The sequence below is a fragment of the Rhincodon typus genome, chromosome 33 (assembly GCF_021869965.1).
Source record: "Rhincodon typus isolate 14 chromosome 33, sRhiTyp1.1, whole genome shotgun sequence".
NCBI classification, from domain to species: domain Eukaryota; kingdom Metazoa; phylum Chordata; class Chondrichthyes; order Orectolobiformes; family Rhincodontidae; genus Rhincodon; species Rhincodon typus.
Genome location: NC_063364.1, coordinates 27,286,662 through 27,300,063, shown reverse-complemented (window position 1 = coordinate 27,300,063; position 13,402 = coordinate 27,286,662). Strand labels below are relative to the sequence as shown.

General features: G+C 41.2%; 1 protein-coding gene across 1 annotated transcript in view; it reads left to right on the top strand.

The window, feature by feature from the left end:
- The window catches only part of LOC125486777 (A-kinase anchor protein 13-like), a 121,206-nt gene that overhangs the window by 94,173 nt on the left and 13,631 nt on the right, over positions 1–13,402 (top strand). The window lies entirely within an intron of this gene.

The following is a 13,402-nucleotide window of genomic DNA, read 5'->3' as shown; positions in this document are numbered from 1 at the left end:
CCCTCTCTCTTTTACCCCCCTGTCTCTGCTTCTGTCTGTCTTTCTGTATTCTCTCTCACTCTCTGCTTCTCTGTGTGCGTGCATGTGTCTCTCTCTCTGTCTGTCTGCCTCCCTCCACCTCTGCCCCTCTCTGTCTCTTTGTCTCTTACTCACGTTCTCCCTTTCTCTCTCTTCCCCTCTCTAACCTCCTTCTCTCTGTTTCTCTATCTCTCTTTCCCCCCCCCCCCCCCGCCCTTACTCTTTTTACCTACTGTTTCCTCTCCTCTTCCCTCTCCTCTCTCTGACATTATGATCGTAGTCACCATGTCCCTTTGTGGTTCAGAGTTGTGTTTTGTTGCAAAGTGAAACTCCTTGGAGACATTTTACTACCTGACAGATGCTATTTAAATGAATGGGTTTGCTGCTTGCATGAGGGAAATAGATTTCACCTTCATAGAGCAGTAAGTAGTGAGACTAAGAGCTGCTGTTTTGTTTCTTGTTTAGAATAATAACTCAATGCAAGAAGGAGAGGTGCAGAATGTAAGTAGTAATGAATGTGGTCCGCACCTAGCTGCATTTGTATTTGAGGTTCTCTCGGCTCATACTGCTCCATGTCTGTATTTAAAGTTCCAAATGGAGACTTGGCAGTGGCTGCTCTTAGAGGTGTTTGAGTGAAATACTGGGAAAGGTTCTTGTGCACTCGGAACATGTCTCCTGTCAGTGGGTGTGAGTATTCCCACAGGGACCTTCTGCCAAAGCCAGAACCTCTCCTGTCAATTGACTGTGTAATTGTTTTAATATCAAAGTCAAAGCAACGCCCTTCCTCATGGGAGAGAGCATCCGGCCTGAACTTGGCAGGGAAGTAGAGCATGATTCCAATGCTGGGTAAATGAGGCTCATCAATCCCAATAACATTATATACTGATTAGTTTTGCAGTCGAGTGAAGGCATGCCACCGTTTCATCTGAAGAAAACCTAGCAAATCAAGGATCTGGTTCTGAGTGCAGCTGTCTCCCCAGTCACGTGCATGAGGTCTACCTCCTCAATAGCGAGCTGCACCTCCCCATGCTGAATGTTTGCAAAAATTATAGCGTTGCTGTACAATTGCCCTCTGACACATACACACACTCTGACACATACACGTACTGACACGCATGCACCCTCTCTGACATGTGTACACTATGTCTGTGACACGTATGTGCACCCTCTTATACATGCAATCCCTCTGACGGACACGTGTGTGCCCTCTGACACGCTTGTGCTCCCTCTCATGCACGCACTTACACTCTGACATGTGTACACGCTTCTTCTGATGTGTGCGTTTCCTCAGACACAGACACTCTGACACAGGATTCAGTGAGCATGTCGTTTGATATTTCAAATCATCCTGGACATTTGATAAAAATGAATCTAATAAATTCCGTGTCATGTACCAGTTTCAGAGATGGCTAAATCATTAAGTTGGTGGTGGGGGAGGCATTGTACTTAACCATTAATTATGAGGTGACAGCCTGCTGCTGACCACGTTGATGTATTCTTGTAGCCAGCACACCATAAACTAAAGTGCCTTGATTCTCAATTCCTTCTTTATGCATTTTAACCGAAAGATAAATAACAATTAACATGTACACCTTAGAAATCGATTATAAACTTTGAAAAACTTTATTTTTCTAAATCATGCAATTCTTTCAGTGGAAGCTTTGGACATTGTATGGATGCAGTCGCTCTGGCCCTAGAAAGCTACTCCTATTCAGTAATAGTAATGACTGTGCACTTTAAAAACAATGATACATCTCATTAAAAAGCCACAACTTGTTCAGAGGTGGTGTGGTTTAATGCAATATTACTCATTAAAAGGAGATATCACTTCAGTGATCTCTAAAAGATGGCTGTGCTTGAGGACTTGAGATGCATCATGATGGAAAGTTAAATCACTGACACCACCCTCTGGATTTTTGCATTTAACTGTCATTCCAGTGAGAATAACCCAAGTTTCTCCAACCTCTCCTCATAGCTAATGCCTTCCATACCAGGCAATATTCCGGTAACCCTTTTCTGTACCCTCTCCAAAGCCGCCACGTCCTTCTGGTAGTGTGGCAACCAGAATTGAACACAACATTCCAAATGCGACCTAACGAAGGTTCTATAAAGTTGCAACATTTCCTGCCAATTTTTAAACTCAGTTCCCTGGCTGATGAAGGCATGCACGCCATATGCCTTGTTGACTACCTTCTCCACCTGTGTTGCCACTTTCAGTGACCTATGTACCTGTGCACTCAGATCCCTCTGTCTATCAATACTCCAAAGGGTTCTGCCATTTCCTGTGTATTTTCCTGTATATTTACTGTATATATGTGACATAAACTTCAAAGAATTATGTATCTGAACCCCTACGTCCCTCTGTTCTACAACACTACCCACAGCCCTACCGTTAATTATATAAGCCCTACCTTTGTTTGTTGTACCAAAATGTAATATCTCGCATTTATCCAGATTGAACTACATCTGCCACTTTTCAGCCCATCGACTCATTGGTGAAGATTGCTCTGTAATCTTAGAAAACCTTCTTCACCGTCTGCTGTGCCACCAATCCTGGTATTGTCTGCAAACTTACTAACCATGCTTTCTACACTCTCATCCAAATCATTAATATAAATCCAAGCTTTGCAATGTAGCTTGCATTATACAATGCCTTGACAAATCACAACAGGCAGATGTCTCCAGGCTTTACATCTGTTTACAAAAAACTAAATTAAATCATTTACATGGAGCTCTGGATGTGTTTGTGAAATAATACAGAGCATGGTGTGCAGTACTTCACATGGATCCTCATTAAATGTCCCAAACATGTTTTATCAGGGACAATGGTGTGAATCTGAGAGTTTGTTAGCCAGCTCAAAATGTCAAATTTTCAGGCAAGTCATATTCAACAGGTATTTGAGCTCATTTAAGACAGTTATAGTCCACTGCATCAACTGAAGTGGATTTAAAGGAAATTTCTAAATTTCTCATTTTTGAACAAGGGGAAAGCTTGGTGCCTTTTTGCATTTTGATCGCACATTTTAACATAGGATATTGTTACATCGTTAGCTAACAGCTTCACAGGAAGACTCCTTTGGCTGAGTCAGAAGGAAATGAAGCAACACTTTTAACTTCAATTTTAATAAATGAATAGAAGGGTTAGACTCAGCCAAATAGGACAAGTAAACTGGAAGCAATCAAATGCAAATCAGCAAGACTACAAGTAATCGAGATGCACAATGAGTTTCTTTTATCAAACCAATGGATGTTTCACCGATCATCTCCTCACAATGTTGCATCCAACAACCGTATAGATGAATTTCATAGGCTGATGATTGCAAGCATCATAATTACAACCTTTAAATCTAGACCATTCGTGTTTTTTTTTATTTTTCTTGACTGGCAATGATGAACTCTGCTCCTTTCATGATGAAATTCAAAACCATGAGGGTCTGAGCAGAGTAGATGGAGAGACACTGTTCCCATTGACTGAAGGATGGAGCGTCAGAGGACACAGATTTAGAGTGATTGGCAAAACATCAGAGGGTGGCACAAGGAACAGCTTTTTCACCCACTGAGTGATTAGGATCTGGGTGGTGGAAACTGATCAGTTGTAACTTTCAAAAGCGAATTAGATCATTACCTAAAGAGAAAATCATTGAAAGGGCTGGAGAAACACAGCAGGGCTGTCTGCATCCGAGGAGAGAACGCAGAATCCAGTGCGGGATCAGAATGACTTCAGAACCGTGAAGTAAGTTATGATGAAGGGTCACTGAAGCTGAAGCATTAACTCTGCTTTCTCTCCACAGATGCTGCCACACCTGCTGAGTTTCTCCAGCATTTGCTGTTTTTGTTTCAGCTTTCCAGCATCCACAGTTCTTGAATTTATTATTATCACAATGAAAGAGCACTGGGGTGAGGAGTAGCAAAGTAGATCTTGCGGGCAGTTGACACATTGGTTGCAGGCCTCCTCCTGTGCTCTAATCATTCTGTAACCCTGTTCTGTGGGTGATGTAGAACTAAGTAAGCATGGCAATTGAGAGATTGTTGAGGGCAGCTTTCGTGGCCAGCAACAGGGAGTTACTTCACCACTGATCTCAGAAATAGGAAGCCCACAAAGATTCAGCTATCTCAGTGAAACTGGGACATGGTCACTGAATGTGTCAGATTTTGTTCTATCAAATGATGAAGATGACTTGAAAGGCATTTTATAGGTGATTTATTTTTATTTGGGCTGTGTCTTGCGTTCAATCCAGAGATCAGGATACTTAGCAACAACGTATGGTGGAGAACAGAGGTTGACAGCGCGGTATCATAAGAGCCACAATGCTGTGGAGATACATTTCAGCAACATTTAATGATACCCTTTCGCAAGTCCGCCTGTCTGTCTTGTCTCCCATTCCCTGTTTCCAAAGGTTGGACCATGGCCTTCCATTGGATTGGCTAACACCCACGGGGAAAGTACTGCAGTGGTTAGCCATTGCCTTCTACAGGATGGCTGACCAGACTCTTAACACACACCATCGAGTGTATTGGAAGGAATTGCACGCTAACAATCAATCTGTTTGACCATGATACTAACACACCACATGTGGTCAATAAGTCCTGGCAAGGGTCTTGAACCTGAGGCTTCTGGCCTAGATTGAGGATACTACCACTATGCCACAATTCCTGCCATTTTCGCCAAGTGTAATGTTGATAAATGTTTGAAATTCAAACGCGTTTTTAGTTCGGAGGGTTAGATTGAGCAAGATCTGGAGATTCCAATCTCCAGGATGTTGGATTTGTGTTGGGTGTAGTTGAAATGTGAATTGAAAGAGGCAATGATAAGCTGGGATAAAACGCTACAATGAATGCTTCTGGTTTGGTTTCTGGTGATACCATCTGGTTGACTTTTCCAGGATGAGGAGGAGTAGCCTTTGCAGAAGGAGCAGTTTCTTGTGCCCATTTTGTAAATGGCCCAGGCAGATGTGCATTGGTCAGCTGGGGAATTAATTTCTTTCATTAGCTGCTGATACAGGACTTCAGAGTTCCATGTTCTGGGCTGTGATTTTGCAGATGTTTTATTATTGAGAAATTACTCAGCAAAGGTCAGGGGCAGGTGATGGGTTGGTGTTTGCTCTGCTTCGTGTTTGTTTAGTTCACTTCATGGACATAATTCAGTAACTGAATCGGTACCTGACATACAGCTCAGATTCAGTTCATGATCCAGCAACTGAAAGTCAATGGTAAGAATTCTAAACCGTTAATAGTGTAGTTGAAATTGGAATGCTCGTTCAGGGAATCCTTGCTGTGCTGAAGAGCCGGAGGCCAGTATTTAACTAAATGCACATTTTGACCAATGTGTTCAAGGCCAGCTGCCTGTTTTCGGGAGTTTTTCAAAGTGTTCAAAGTCCATCAACTGCTAACTGTGGTACACTCAGTAAAATTTGAATGCTCTTCAAACAAGCATTTGTCCTCCTGAACAAATACAGGAATTTAAACAGAGTTTATAGAAGGAATGTGGTTTTGGGTTGCACGCTTCCAGCCTATGACCTGCAAAGTTGGAGCTGCTCACTTTCAAATTGCCCCACCTTATGTTGTCTGACTTTTATCTGGATTTGAAGATTTTGAAAGGTCTTTTCAATGGCCTCGTTAATTCTTGATTTTAATGATTTATCCTGAATGTGAATATGAGCACAGATTTAGACTTTTATGTGCTTGCATGGCCTCAGGTTGTGTGTTTAAATGGGTCATGGAGGCAAAAGAGAGGAATCCTCATATAAAAGTAAATAGAAAAATTATTCTTGGAATGTTGCCAGCTTTATTAACAATAGTTTCATTTTAGCTGCAACTCCTTATTGCTTACAGACATGTTTACAAACTGCCAATCAAGTAACAGTTCATTTTCAAATAAAAGCCAAATACTACTGATGCAGGAGATCTAAAATAGAACAGAAAGTGCTGGAGGAACTAAGCAAGTCTGGCAGTATCCATGGAGAGACAAACAAAGTTAATGTTTCAAGTTTGATGTGATTGTTTCAGCTTCCATATTGGATTCAGTGTTAACTCGATTTCTCTCCCCACAGATGCGGCTAGCCCTGTTGAGTTTCTCCAGCTCCTTCTGTTCTATTTAGGATCTCCAGCTTCTGCAGTATTACCTGGATTATGTTAGCATTGAGAATGGTTGAACAGAGTCTGTAAATTACATGGGGGAAGTGAGGTGACCTGTAAACCTTCAGGCATCCCAGCTGTAAGTACTTTTGACGGCTGGGACCTCGATTTGTTGGTTAAATGGCAACCCTTGTAAAGTACTGCTGGCTCAAACCTGACTGGGGGTAATGTAGCCTGGGGCATCACCTACTGCATTATAGTCACCACAGCATGTGCTAACCTGCTCATTATCCTTATGTTTCTCACGTGTTCTGTTCACACCCTACTTATGTGCAGGCCAATTCACAGTTGATTGAGCTAAATGGTGTGTTACACATGGGTGAAGGATGGTTATGTAGTGGCTAACCTGCAGACTGGGCCTGACAACCGGAGTGCAACACACAAGCCACACATCTTAAATGTATAGCTTTGTACACATGGACAAAGTGTCAGGATAATGCACAGGGATATAATGTGTCTGAGGTTGAATATAATGAATATAACATGATGTGTCTAGAGGGTGAGATGCAAATTTTACCATGTTGCCTTAAAAATAATGTGTTGGGTAAAATTTGTATGCAGAGATGCAAGTTAACGTGTTGAAAGTTTGCAACAACAAGCAAAAGCTCAAACCTTTTTCTGATTCCTGAGTTGTATTAAATTTGAACTTTTACATTCATATGGAGTTTGTTACGTACTTTGGTGACTTTGCTCTTTACTTGACTACATGTTCTCTATGCATTGTACTGTATAATTGCAATATATAACAGAATAATAATTTTTAAAGATGGGGAAAAGTCAGTATGCCCTACATTTGATCTGAACACCACCTTTTCACAGAGTCCCCAGTTCCTACTGTCTCTGAAAAGACCTCTCATTTCATCTTGAGCCTATTTATACAGATGGTTTTGTTCCCCTTCCATGGTAACTTCCTACGCATATGTCACCCTTTGGGGGAAAAGGTTCTGCGTGAGTGCTGTCTCTCGCTTCACTCTCTTTCTCTCTCTCCCCCTCTTCCCCACCACCACCACCACTGCCACTGCCAGTCCTTGTGATTTCCTTATGTCTAGATTGTGTTCTCTGACAATGTGCTGTCAAAGTCAACTTAGCGCATAGTCTGCAGTATGTTCCTCATGTTAGTTCTGTTCCTCTTTTTTTGCTCTTACAGTTTAAAATAATTTACCAATGTCACTCATTTTGAATAATAGTTAAAGTAGTTTGAGGATTTTAAGTTTTTTTTTTAAAAACCCTTTTGAGTTTGTGAGTATGCAACTGTTTGTTGAAAACAAAAGCCTCATGTTCATTAAACCACCCCTTTAAAGTGGTAATGTCAGCTGTGCAGATTGATCCCAGCAGATGCAGTCTTTAAACAGTGAGCTTATTCTTTGCAGACTTCAGTTAGTGTGTTAACCATTTTGGTTCAGTGGCTTCAATCTTTTTGAAAATTAGGATCAGATTGTGATGGTGCCAGGAATTGGTGGGCTATGTGCCAACAATTAACCAACTTTGGTTTTGTTCCCAAGATTAATGTAGGACTCTATGACTCCCTTAATGGAATAGTAAGATACATAGCCAGGACAGAATACACGTCTGTAAAAGTCAAACTGATGTTAAATCATGTATGTACATTTTATTCAATTGTCTGCAGACACTATTACAGCTGGTCCTTGATTAACAAGATGCACATGAAAAGTTGAGCCTAGAGTGAAAACAGTAGGGATTGAGAAACTGGTGAACACACCTTAGAGACAGAGTTTTATATGAAGAGCAAGGGATTCTGTCTCATTCGTAGGGTAAGAGCTCTCTGTTTGAACCATGGAACCTCCAGTGCCTCAAGTTTGAAGTTTGTAGGTTTGAGATGCACCTCCAAGAATTGAGCCATGTCCCATCCTGACACGTTACACCACCCTTCCATTGGGAAGACCTCTCTAACCTACAGCCATGCTATTAATGGGGAGAGGAACATTGCCAATCAATTTAAATTGCTGCAAGAATCAAAAAAATGTAAAGTGGATGTCTGAAGAAATTATTACAGCAGGGATGTTCTTAAACTGGCCTTTCAGTAAGAGGGTGTTGTATTGTGAGATGGGTGAGAGTCCCTCCCAGTTCTAATTCCTCTTCTGAGATTTGGAAGTGAGGAGCTTGTTGTGGTGATACAACTAGCCTTTAGATCGGTGCACCATTGACTTTGATATTAGTAATTAACCTGATTGATTGGTTTATAGCTGGACGTTTTATATATAATGTGGGTCAACCTGACTCAGTACCAGTTTGGTTTGAAAAGGAACTGCGATTGTTTCTGGAATTTTGACAAGCATTTCTGTGTTGAGCAGCATTGTCACCCTGGCTGCATTTGTGATCTCGCTGTGCTCAATGTGGACTCACTCCACACATGTTGCATTTTCTTTTGAAAGTGATTTTTGATGTGAAGCACAATTGTTTGAGAGGTCGTGAGGAACTACTTAAGTGCTAAGCAATTTGCTTTGACACGATGTCTAGAGTTGCATTTTAGTCACTGTGCTGCAATAAAAAGGACAGAACAACGAAACTGGTTTGAAGTATCAAGGTGGAAGTAAGATAAAATTAGGATAAAGATTAGAAAAGCAGAAGCTTTAAAGTCTAGAAAAAAATGATAACTAAGTTGAAACATCTTAAATTTTATAGATAAGTAAACTCATTATTGTTACACAGGTTAGAAGTGTATATATCAAATTAAAATATATTTAAAACAGATCATTATATTCACAAGCTCAAACCTGATACTCTGGATCTCACAAGCTTCGTGGTGGATATAGGCATGTCCAACACCTTCACAGTTTTCAGGAATCAGGTCAGCTTTCCATTTTAGAGATGTTGTGAACCATAGTCTGCATGCAGGAGCTGTTCAAATGATAAGTTCAAAAGGTCCTTCTCAATCCTTCCTTTCACCCTGCACCTCCATCTCATGCCACTTTGCACTTCCACACACTTCCCACATGTTCCCCATCCCAGGCAATGACACATCCATGTGCGTAGGATGTGTTGACATAACGTAAACAAGCAGCCATCCATTCCTCACTTTCTTTAAAAAGAACTCCTTTTTACTTCAAACCAATAAAGTGTCAATGATCTAAATCCTTTACAGGATCAATAGCAAAAACAGTGAGCACCAGAAACTCCCTAAACCCATGTAAATACGTATTGCAGTTGAAAGAAGTGATCCAAAACTGTCGATCAAGCAATGCTTTCCCTGGGGCTCAGCTGTTTGAGCAGACTAATGGATTTCTGAACTCTCAGCCAAGACTGCAAAATGAAGGTTTTTCCTTTTTTGCTGAACACTCACCTATCAAAGCAATCTGTGAATTTATCATCAATATTTGTTCCATAAGCTAATGGGAACAGTTATTCTTTGTCTACCTGTCATAATCTTGAATATCTCGACGAAACCTGTCATAATCTTGAATATCTCTACTAAATCTCTCTCAATCACCCTTACTCCATGGCGAGCAACCATTGTTTCTCCAACCTAATTTTGTAGCTAAAATCTCCTATCCCTGGAATCATTCTAGTAAAGTTGCACTGCAGCTTTTCAAAGATTCTCACTTGCTTCCTAATGTATGGCAACCAGAACTGGATACACTTCTCTAATTGTGAACAACTGAGTACTTTATAAAAGTTCTCCCTATCTTCCCCATGTTTCTGCTCAACAACAGTATATACGAAATGCAAGATCCCGTATACTTTGCTGACTGCCCTCCCAATAAGTCCTGCCACCTTCACAGATGAATGTACAAACGTGTCCTTTAAGACTGAGCCATAATGTCTGTATTTCCTCCTCCTTCTCCCAAAATGCATCACCTCACACTTCTTTACTAAATTCCATCAGCCACTTTTTTTCCTGTTCGATGGCAACATGACGCAGACAGCCTGTTTGCATTATCCTCACTGTTTGCCCCACCTGCAACTTTGCCACCAGTAAATTTTGCTCCCTGTTTCCATGTGTATATCAAAAAAAGTACTGGAAACACCATCCTCCTGTCTGAAAAATAATCTTTTGCCAAGACATCTATTTATTGAAACCAATTGTGTTATCCACTTGAACTCTGACCCTTCTATTCTGTAAGCCACAATTTCAGTAATTTCCATGTGGCACTTAGTCTTTTTTTTAAAAGATCCATATGGACAACATCGACAGTCTTTCCTTCGTCAACATTTTCTGTGACTTGCTTTAATTAGTTGAGGCACAATCTGCCTTTTACAAAACTGTGATAAAAGCAAAGTACAGCAGATGCTGGAGATCTGAACCAAAAGTGAAAACAGAAAGTGCTGAAGTTAACAAGGCGTAGAGCTGGATGAACGCAATAGGCCAGGCAGCATCAGAGGAGCAGGAAAGCTGACCTTTCGGGTTGAAGTTGTCTTCTTCCAAAGAAGAGTCCTACTGGACTCGAAACATTAACTCTGTTTTTGTCTCCATGGATGTTGCTAAACTGGCTGAGTTACTCCAGCACTCTCTCTCTTTTTATTTTACAAATATATTTTGGTTATCTTGATTAACTCAGACCCCTACACAAGTTTCTGCTGAATTGTTGTTCCCTAATTATGCATGACCTCAGCCTCCGTTGATGTTAACCTAACTGACATACAGTTCCTAGGGCTGTCCGTGCATTCTCTCTTGAATAAGTGTTACAGTGGTAATCTTAACAGAAGTCTGTAATCACTGTGCATTCAGATTTCTCCAGAGGGAATGGCAATTTTCCAGTGTTATATGTATTTGGAAGACTCTTTTACAAATAGCAAGCTGCTCTCCAGAAATATCTCTTTTGTGAGGTGCCTTTGTGAAAATATCACTGGCGTTGATTTTTCACATTCTACTCCCAGACTGTGTGTAGATTTTAAATCAATGAATTTTTTTTTTGTTTTAAAACAAAAATCCATTTTTACTTGGTAATGGGCACAAAAAGACTCATCAGCTGAACAGACTGTCTGCTCTCATGTGGGAACTTTGTGGGTTGAGGCAAAAAAGTTTTCCTGTCAGCGTCGATAAAAGTAGCGAATGCAGATGTCAGCTTGGCTGCAGTCTTAGTAAATTACCACAGTACTCCCTGGAAATATCGAGGTCTCTTCCTTGATGCTGTTGGTGGTGGTTTTTGTTTAAATTCTGTTCTTTACTTTTATCCTCCAAGGTGCTGAGCTATACAGAGGAGTTAGCTCTAAATGGCCAGAGCTCGCTCTACCCATTTCTTAGGGGTGAACCTAGTGAGTAAAGGTTGACTATTTGGCAATGAAAGGCATCACAGTTGAGACAGACTCCTCTTCGTTGACACATGAGCTGGATGTCCGCGCCCCCCCGCCCCCCTCCCCCAGGTTAATTTGCTGTTTTAAACAGATTTTGCTCTGAGATTTTGATTTTAAGCACCACTAAGGCAAAGCCTGTAAAATTCAACTGCCTTTTCCAAATCACCAGATACAAAAATATTGAAATAAATTGAATGTAAAAGCAAATACGATTACACTTTGTCGGGCTTTGAAAGAATCTGAGTATAGGAGTAAGCTATTCAGCCTATCAAATCTCCTGCACCATTCGATTACAAAGATCATGGCTGATCTGTGACCTCATCAATATTTACCTTTTGATAACCTATTCTTTCCACACTGGCCTTTTAAGCTCAGTTGTTCCAGAATTAACAGCCTTTTTGGAAATAGTTTCACATTTCTACTAACCTATGTCTCTCAAAGTGCTTTACAATTTGCTTCTTAAATGGCTTTGCCTGTAATTTTAAGATTTTTGTTTCTTCATGATCAGAAGAAATAACTTTTCTGGATCTCTGTTATAGATCCCTGTTAACATTGTAAACATTGTTCAGATCACCTCTCAATCTTCACTCCAGGGGAGCCAAGATAATGGTGCCTACCCGCATAATTTAAAATTCTTTGCCTGTATCTTGCAAGAACGGACAAGACATTTCACCCAGATCACCGAGAAGTTCTCCCAAGTGTACCCAAGGTAAAGTTGCCATTGTCCTGGAGGACATTAGGCTGCTCTCTCATTAGAGAGAGACAAATGGTGGTAGTTTAACTTGAGGGTCACCGTGCCTCAGGAGAGAAGAGAGATTAAGGAGGAGAGTCCTACATCGTAATCTCTGTTTGCATGGAAATTGAACCCATGTTGTTGCCGTGACTCTGCACAGCATGTCAGCTGTCCAGCCAACTCAGCTAACTGACCCTCTTGTGCCCAAAGCCAAGGTGACATAGCATGGCACAGTGGTTAGCATTGCTACCTCTCGGCGCCAGGGACCCAGGTTCAATTCCACCCTCGGGTGACTGTCTGTGTGGAGTTTGCACATTCTCCCTGTGTCTGTGTGGGTTTCCTCCAGGTGCTCTGGTTTCCTCCCACAGTCCAAAGATGTGCAGGTTAGTTGGATTGGCCATGCTAAATTGCCCGTAGTGTCTAGGGTAGGAAATGCAGGAATAGGGAAGGGTGTGGGTCTGGGTGGGATGCTCTTCAGAGGGTCGGTGTGGACTCGATGGCCCAAATGGCCTGTTACCACAAATGTATGGATTCTATGGTTCTCTGAGTAGTGATTCTACTCTTCCCCAAAAATGAAGAGAGAGGGGGCAAGCAATAAAATAAGAGAAAAAAATAAAGTAGTTTCTCTCTCTCTCTCTCTCACTCCCTCTCCTCCCCTCCCCCTCTTTCTCTGTCTTTGCCCCCACACCCTCACTCTCCCTTCCTCTTGCACACACACAAACAATGTGGTATTGTAGCTCAACATCTCAGAGTTTCCACACTTAGGCTACTGGTATGATTGGCAGGGCATTTGGAAGATACTATGGCAAACACTGGTTGAATGAAGATTTACAGAGAGAAAGGGAAACACATTTCTCATGTTCCCATGTCGTCTTTCTACCTTGCCTGCAAAATAAACAGGTGTCAACCAGCCTTTACATTTCATCAGACCTAATCAATGTTGTATTTTTCCAATTCTGTCCAGTTGCCTGTGTCTCCACTGCACCATGTTATTGATCTGGACTGATGATTTTGTTGTAAAAGCTAAAGTGAATGTCAGCTGCAATTCCCTGTCACTCAAATCAAACTGGAATATTTGTTACCTGTTTGTGCAAAGAATATGCTTAAATATGAATGATTTGCTTCATTTGATGACAGTTATTTTTGTTCATATGCATTGGTTAGTTGAGTAGCTTATGTTTTAATGAATGAAAAGAACACAGCCAGCAATTAGTCATAAATAGCAAGGTGTAGAGCTGGATGAACACAGCAGGCCAAGCAGCA